Source organism: Lycium barbarum, chromosome 11 (genome assembly GCF_019175385.1).
Source record: "Lycium barbarum isolate Lr01 chromosome 11, ASM1917538v2, whole genome shotgun sequence".
Taxonomy (NCBI): domain Eukaryota; kingdom Viridiplantae; phylum Streptophyta; class Magnoliopsida; order Solanales; family Solanaceae; genus Lycium; species Lycium barbarum.
The window spans coordinates 79,406,848-79,414,158 of NC_083347.1; the positions used below are offsets into that span (position 1 = coordinate 79,406,848).

The window sequence follows — 7,311 nt, forward strand, 5'->3', positions numbered from 1 at the left end:
TTGAGATTATCAATTTCTCCCTTTTTGATGATGACAAACTCATAGACAATGTTCCTCCTGAGAACTAGATCCCACTTGTTCCCCCTGCGACGCAGACCATCATTTTCAATGTACTTGTAACATATTAGCAACAAAATACATTTTCTCTGTGAACCAGAAGAACAAGTCACCCACTAAACGGTCCTTCAATATTGACACATGTCAATCTTCTAGTTCTTCCCCCTTAGTCACAGCATGTGAGCTAGCACATCCACTGCATTCTTTCTCACAACACAGTGATCCAATCACCACATTTTCACTACACATGCACAATATTCATCATCTTCCCCCTTTTGACATAATCAGAAAAGTAAACATAGTGCAACCAGTAAGAGGTACAAGTAGAATCAACACGAGCAAGCAAGCAATAATGCATAAAAACAATGTAACAACCTAAGAATAGGAGCAAGAAATAATGCATAAAAATAATGTAATAGCCTAAGAATAGGAGCAAGCAATAATGCATAAAAACAATGTAACAACCCAAGAATAGGAAGTAGTTCAAACTGTACAAGCATATGTCAAAGTAAACTACTAATGTGCCAGTCAGACAAGAAAGGTAGAGAACATGGGGGTTAAGATATCAACCAAGGGAAGGCAAAGGAAGGGAACATAGACCGCAGGAAAATGCTAGGAACTGATTACTGGGGGCGAAGGCTTGAAGAAAATTGTCAATTTTCTCAATATATGCGCCCTGATTTTGGAGCATTTGGTTCCTCAGATCTTCCACTTTGTTCTTCATCTTATCCCTTAGACGAGCATTATCACCTTTCAACTGCTTAATTTCTGCATGTGCTGCCTTTAGGGCTTTGGTGAGAACATAGATAGTGGAGCCTGCTCCTTTAGGCGCACACTCACAATCTTCCAGAGTAGCCATGGAGATCACATTCTATTCTGTTCCCAAGGTGTCTTTGCCAGTCCTTACATTTAAATGCCCAAGGATCTTTATCGGGAAAAAGCCATAAGGAAGACCAAGATCATTTTCACTAGTGCTCACTGCACTGATCCTGTGATTGATCATGATTGCTGGTAGTTTGATCTGTTCAAGTGTTGAAAAAGCTTCCATGAGTACCATATGTTCTGAAGTGATACTGTCATCCTTTCCACTTCTTGGTATGAGCACAATGTCCATAAAATCGAAAACTAGTTGACAAGTGGGATCAAGATCCTTTTTTAGGAGCTTTCCTGGACGAACTAACCTACCTTCCTTAACAATCACATTTTTGAAGGAGGTGGAACCCCTTCCAGTCACATCCCTCAGCCCTTTGGTTGGTACTCCTAAGATTTCAATTAGTACTGCTTCAGTCAACATAAAGTCTGTCACATTCACTGTTAAGGCCAGAGCACTGTCATCAAGATGAAGTAGATTTACATACAGTTCCATTACTTCAGCTTCAAACACACAAAGAGACGGTGGAGTAAAAAGATGAGTCTACTTTTGAAATTCCACCATCTTCCACAGTTCTTTTATCCAGTCTCCTCTTTTAGGTTTACATCAATCATCATCCCAAAGAGAATCTTCTGTGGTTGGAGATGTTTCTTTATTAGTTTAATTTCATGTCTCTCAACAGCACTTGTCTTCCCTTTCTTTTGCGAAGCAGATTGAGTATCACTTTTTTCTCCTCCTATCTCCTCATCTCCTCCTATCATTCCCTTTGATTTCCTTTTCTTGTTTTCCTTTATAACCCAGAGATCTAACTGCGTACCGAACGAAGTATGATATCACCATCAGAGTCAACATTTTCTCCTGAGTTTTCTTTTGAGGCACCAGGTGCTTTAGCACAGATGGGACACCAAGTTTTGTTCTCAGGGTGAGAGACGGGTACGACATCTATAGCTTTTTCTTTCCTGTTAAGATTTCCAACCTGTTATCCTTCAGAGTTCTCGATGTTATCTTTTCCCATTTCAACCTTTCCACTTGTTTCGTCCGATTCTTTTGAAGAGGAGTTTGATGATATCAGGTATATATCTGCATTACTTTCGTCAAGATTTAAGGGTCCTATTAGTTTGAAGAAACCAAATAGAGATGTAGAAATACTTTGGTTAGAAGAGATTGAGTGCTCTGAGGATGACGGTTGAGAGTTCATTTTGATTTTGCTTGAAGAAGGGTTTTGAGATATTTGTACTTGGTAAGAATGATGACAGAAGACAGAATAAAAAGTTTGATGGTCTGACGATTTTAGTAAGTGAAGAGAGAGAAAGACACAAGAGATGCATTTGAGGTGTTCGAGATGACATTTTAGGATAGGTGTGAGAGACGAGACAGATTGGGTCATAAGTGAAGCGTCGATCGAAAGACGTTTTGAAATTTGAATTAGAAGACACTTGACCGCCTTGGCACTTAAATAGTTCAGAATATATGAAGGTATTGAAAGAATTACTAACTTGAGACACAGAGAGACCGGGTCTCTGGATAGTCTTAACGCTGCTGAGCAGCAGTTCTGTACTTTGTTCATATGCTGTCCTGTACCTCCCATGCATGTATACCCCTTCTTCTATCATATCCACCTTCCTTTTCTCCCTCCTCAACCTGCACATGCTGTCAGTGTTTGGATTTGGGAACCCAAACCAGCTTGGGTCCCTTATAGTTATAGAAGGGATGGATCAAGTTCTTTTTCGCACAAACAGGCAACACATTCCCTTTCTTCTTCTGAGGTCCTTTCTTTTGAGAACTAGTTCCTTTCTTGCCTAAACTTACTTGCCTTTTGATAAAGTCTATGTTCCTCTGAAAAGATTCAAGTCTTGCTTTGCAAGACTCCTTGTAGTGACCTGCTTGCCCGCAATGAGTGCACAACCAATTTTCAGTGGAGGAGACATACTTACTGTGGGGATTATAGGGTGTCTTCTTGTAACCAATCCCTTCCCCACCGTTTCCTTTACTCTTGTACATGGAGGTAATTACGTCAGAGGAGGTCCACTCGAGAGTTTTATCAAGATCAAACTTAATTCTATTCAAGTCTTCCTTCAATTGCATGCTCCTCTCGACTTCAGTTAGTGAGAATTAGTTTTGCCCTTTTGATCTCATCTTCAAGCTCTAAGTATGTTTTACTAGCTTCACCCTTCCCTTTAAGAGACTCTCCCGTATCCCCTTTTATTTGACTCTCCAGGATAATATTCAGCTGATTGGTCTCGTTAACCTACTCTCTCTTCTATCCAATCGACACCAACAGATTGTCTATTTGAAGTCCGGAATTACTGATTTCAAGAGTTAGTGCATTCTTTTCAGTAATAAGGGCATAATAGGCATCAATTAACATACCTGGCAGTGACATGATTTTATTTAGAGAGTAGGCTTTTAGGTTTTTCTTTACCTCTAAGAAATTTACCTCTTCCACTTCATCACTCTCGTTACCATCGTCTGAATCTGACGTTGACATGAGTGCAAAGATAGACTCATACTTGGAGGCTTCAGCTTCAATGAACACCATTGATGCATCCCCTCTATCGTCCTCATCTTCAGTCTCACTGGAGGAGACACTTAATGCAGCAAGTGCCTGCTTTACTATATCACCAGCAGCTTCCTTTCTTCTTAACCTTTTGTCAGGAAGCTGGTTTTTCCTTGCAGTTATGTCATAATTATCTTGTTTAATCAGAGAACACCCTTTGGAGAAGTGACCATGTCTACCACACCTATGGCAGAGATAGTCGTTTCCTCTAGAGTCTCTGCTGGAGCTTCCTGCCTTCGGGATTCCACCACTTCTTTAGATCATTTTAATAAATCTTCGTGTGAGACATGCCAGCTCAGATTCATCATCACTTGAGTCTTCTCTGGCAGCTTTGAGAGCAAGAATCTTTTCATTCTTCTTCAAGGTCATCTTCATCTCATAGGTTTTAAGGTTTCCAGTGAGTTCATCGACCATCAGCTTTGTGAGATCTTGGGCTTCAGAAATAGCTTTTACCTTGCTGTCCCAAGAATTCGGCAAAACACCAAGCAACTTACTTACCAGTTTAGTAGTTGTGATGTCCTCTCCTAGAGAATGAAGCTCATTGATGATAGAGGTGAATCTGGTGTGCATATCATGAACAGATTCATTTTTCTTCATTTTAAAAGCCTCATACTCTATGGTGAGCAAGTCGATCTTGGAGTTTTTCACATGCTTTGTTCCTTCATGAGCAGTTTGGAGAGATTTTCCCATATCTCTTTAGCAGTTGAACAAGCTAAGACTCGATTGTATTCATCAGGTCTTATTCCACACACGAGGATCTTCTTTGCTTTATAATTTTTCCCTATTGCCTTCCTGTTAGTATCATTGTATTCTTTCCTTGTTTTGGCAGTGATTTTAACACCATCTTCACTTGTGTGTGCTGGAATATGGGGACCATCACAGATGATATCCCACAACTCTGAATCTTCAGCTATGATGAAGCCGTACATTCTCGTCTTCCACCACCCATAGTATTTTTCGTTAAATCTGGGTGGCCTGGTGAAAGATTGACCTTCTTTCATATTTGGTGGGGCTGCCATTTCACCGATTCTTTCTAGGTGTTAGCCTTTTAGAAAGCACCTGCTCTAATACCAATTGATGTAGGTGATGTGGCGTGATTTTACGCCACAAATCGATGCTTTTCCGCTATAAGTTTTACTTGTTTTTAAGCAAGTCCATGTGATTTTACGTGGGTTTTAGTGTTTTTCAGGAGAAGGAACAGAGTTGGCATGACAACAGTTGAAGATGGAAAACCAGGTCGTAAACTCACTTTACGGTCCGTAAAGTACAATACGGGCCGTATTCCATGGTCGTATTAAAGGATCTCAGAAACAGAAAGTCAAGCTGAGAAGATGGTGATTTACGAGCTGAGTTTACAGACCGTATTTCAGTTTACGGTCCGTATTCCATCACGTATTTAGTCATTCAAGCATCTGGCAGAAAGTCTGAGTTTGGCAAAGTGAAAGACGATCATGCAGTTTACGGACCGTAAACCACTTTACGGTCCGTATTTCAGAAGAGTGAAGTGCACACAACTGAGAAGCTGACTTGGGCGTAAACCATTTTACGGTCCGTAAAGTGATTTACGGACCGTATTTCATCGTGACGGGACCAAAGTGCAAATCTGAAACTTTTATATTTCCAAAACCTATAAATAGTCATTGTAGGGTTTTTAATAGATATGAGTTGTTATAATTTTTTCTCTTGACTTAGAACAAATATTTCTCTCTAGTTTTTGAAGATTCAAACATCAATTCGAGTATTATCAATTCCTCTTTCATTCAAAAGTAACAACAACAACAACAACAACAACAACAACCCAGTGAAATCCCACAACGTGGGGTCTGGGGAGGGTAGAGTGTACGCAGACCTTACTCCTACCAAGGTAGGATGGCTGTTTCCGAGAGACCCTCGACTCAATAAAAACATAAAAAGAGGTCAGATACGGCTAAGAGATTCAAAGCGATATGGAAATGAAGTAACGCAAGCGACACAGATAACATAGAATAATCAAAGCACAGGAAATAACAGATAATAGCATAATAGCATAAATTAGAGCACAAGAAATTATACTACGATAATGCGACTATTAATAAGGCAGGGTAATGAGACTATCTACTAGCCTTCTACCCTAATATGGGTCCTCCAAACCCTCCTATCTAAGGTCATGTCCTCGGTAAGCTGTAACTGCGCCATGTCGTGTCTAATTTCATTCAAAAGTAAGCAATTATGAATTCTTCAATTTCTTATTTCTTGTTCTTTGTCATGAGTAACTAATTCCCTTACTAGGGTTGTGAACCCAATGATTGGTGTTTTGTGATTGGGTTTGTGATTGATATACAAATAATGGATTATTAGGGTTTAGTTATTCTACATTCTTCAATCATAATTAATGGTTGCAAACATTGATTAAAGCCATAAACCCTAATTTATTTGGGAAAATAATTAGGGTTGGTAAGAATAATTAACAAGAACTCAAATCTTTAAACTTTGTTTAATAAATTCAGTTAGGAATAAGAAGAATTTACTTGGCATGAATAATCGTTCTTCATAGTCACTTTCTTATATTTGGGAAAATCATAGAAAGATATAATCTTTATTTATTGGGAAATAGTAGAGATTCACATAGAGTTTAGTGCATTCATATAATGATCCATTACAAGTATATCAAGATCAATACCCATGATCATACACTCTATCTAACGGGGACACAACCTTAGTTTCTTTTACCATAAATTTCCACCAAAGCAATAGTTTAACAATTAGTTATAGAAAAACCAATTTTTACCAAAATCATCGGATTAAGACATTAGACCTAGAACTTAGCATCTACGACTTTAGTAACCTTTTCACACCATATTCCCTGTGGGATTCGACCCCAACCTTGTTGGGTTACTATATTTGACAACGTCTGCGTTATACCATTAATAGGTGTAATTTGAGCGTATCAAATTTTGGCGCCGTTGCCGGGGAATACGGTTTTGAAATTACTAAATAGTGTTTGCTTTGATTAAAGTCTTTTGCTTATTCCATCACACCTTGTTTGCTACTCTGTGTAAACCAGGTGAACATGAATCAAAATCAGCAGGATCAGCGTGCTGGTAATCAGGGGAATCGGTTGAACAATCAAGAGAATGAATCTGATGATGAGAATATTTTCGCTGAACTTGCTCAAGAGGAAGACTATGCATCTGCTATTGTTCAACCTCGAGTTGGAGCTGCTACTGTGAAAATTGACTCATCTCTATACCAGCTGTTGAAACTTGAGGGATACTTTCGAAACTCTACCGAGAATGACCCTCAACGTCATTTGCAGAATTTTGTGGATGTGTGTACTAATCATATCCAGAACAATGTCCCACAAGATGCTATTCGGTTGAGGTTATTCAAATATTTCTTAGCGGAATGGTTCGAGAAGCTGCCCCGAAATTTGATTACTTCATGGGCAGAGATGGTAGCTGCTTTTCTTACAAAGTGGTACCCCCCTAGCAAGAAGGCTGAGATTCGTGACAAGATATATGAATTCAAGCAGCGACCGGGGGAACAATTATATGAAGCCTGGGAGAGGTTCAAGGAGTATATGCAGAAGAGCCCGAATCATGGTTTTCTGGAAAATATATTGATGGAGAAGTTCTACCGAGGGTTAGATCCAGTGACACAGTCAGTAGCTAACAATGCAGCTGATGGGTGTTTTATGAACAAGACCTTTCGACGTGTGACCACCATACTTAACAAGCTGACAACTCATAATCAGGCTTGGCACTCAAACAATGCTGATGTGGTGCCGTATGGTAGTGCTATGATCCAGAATATAGTGAAGGATAATCAAGACACCCAACAAACATTG

At 39.4% G+C, this 7,311-nt stretch overlaps 1 non-coding gene across 1 annotated transcript; it reads right to left on the reverse strand.

Moving 5' to 3' along the window:
- Positions 1-6,964: 6,964 nt before the first annotated feature.
- Positions 6,965-7,070, reverse strand: LOC132620566 (small nucleolar RNA R71). The gene has a single exon (XR_009575009.1). It is a non-coding gene; the product is annotated as a small nucleolar RNA R71 (small nucleolar RNA).
- Between the last annotated feature and the right edge of the window lie 241 nt (positions 7,071-7,311).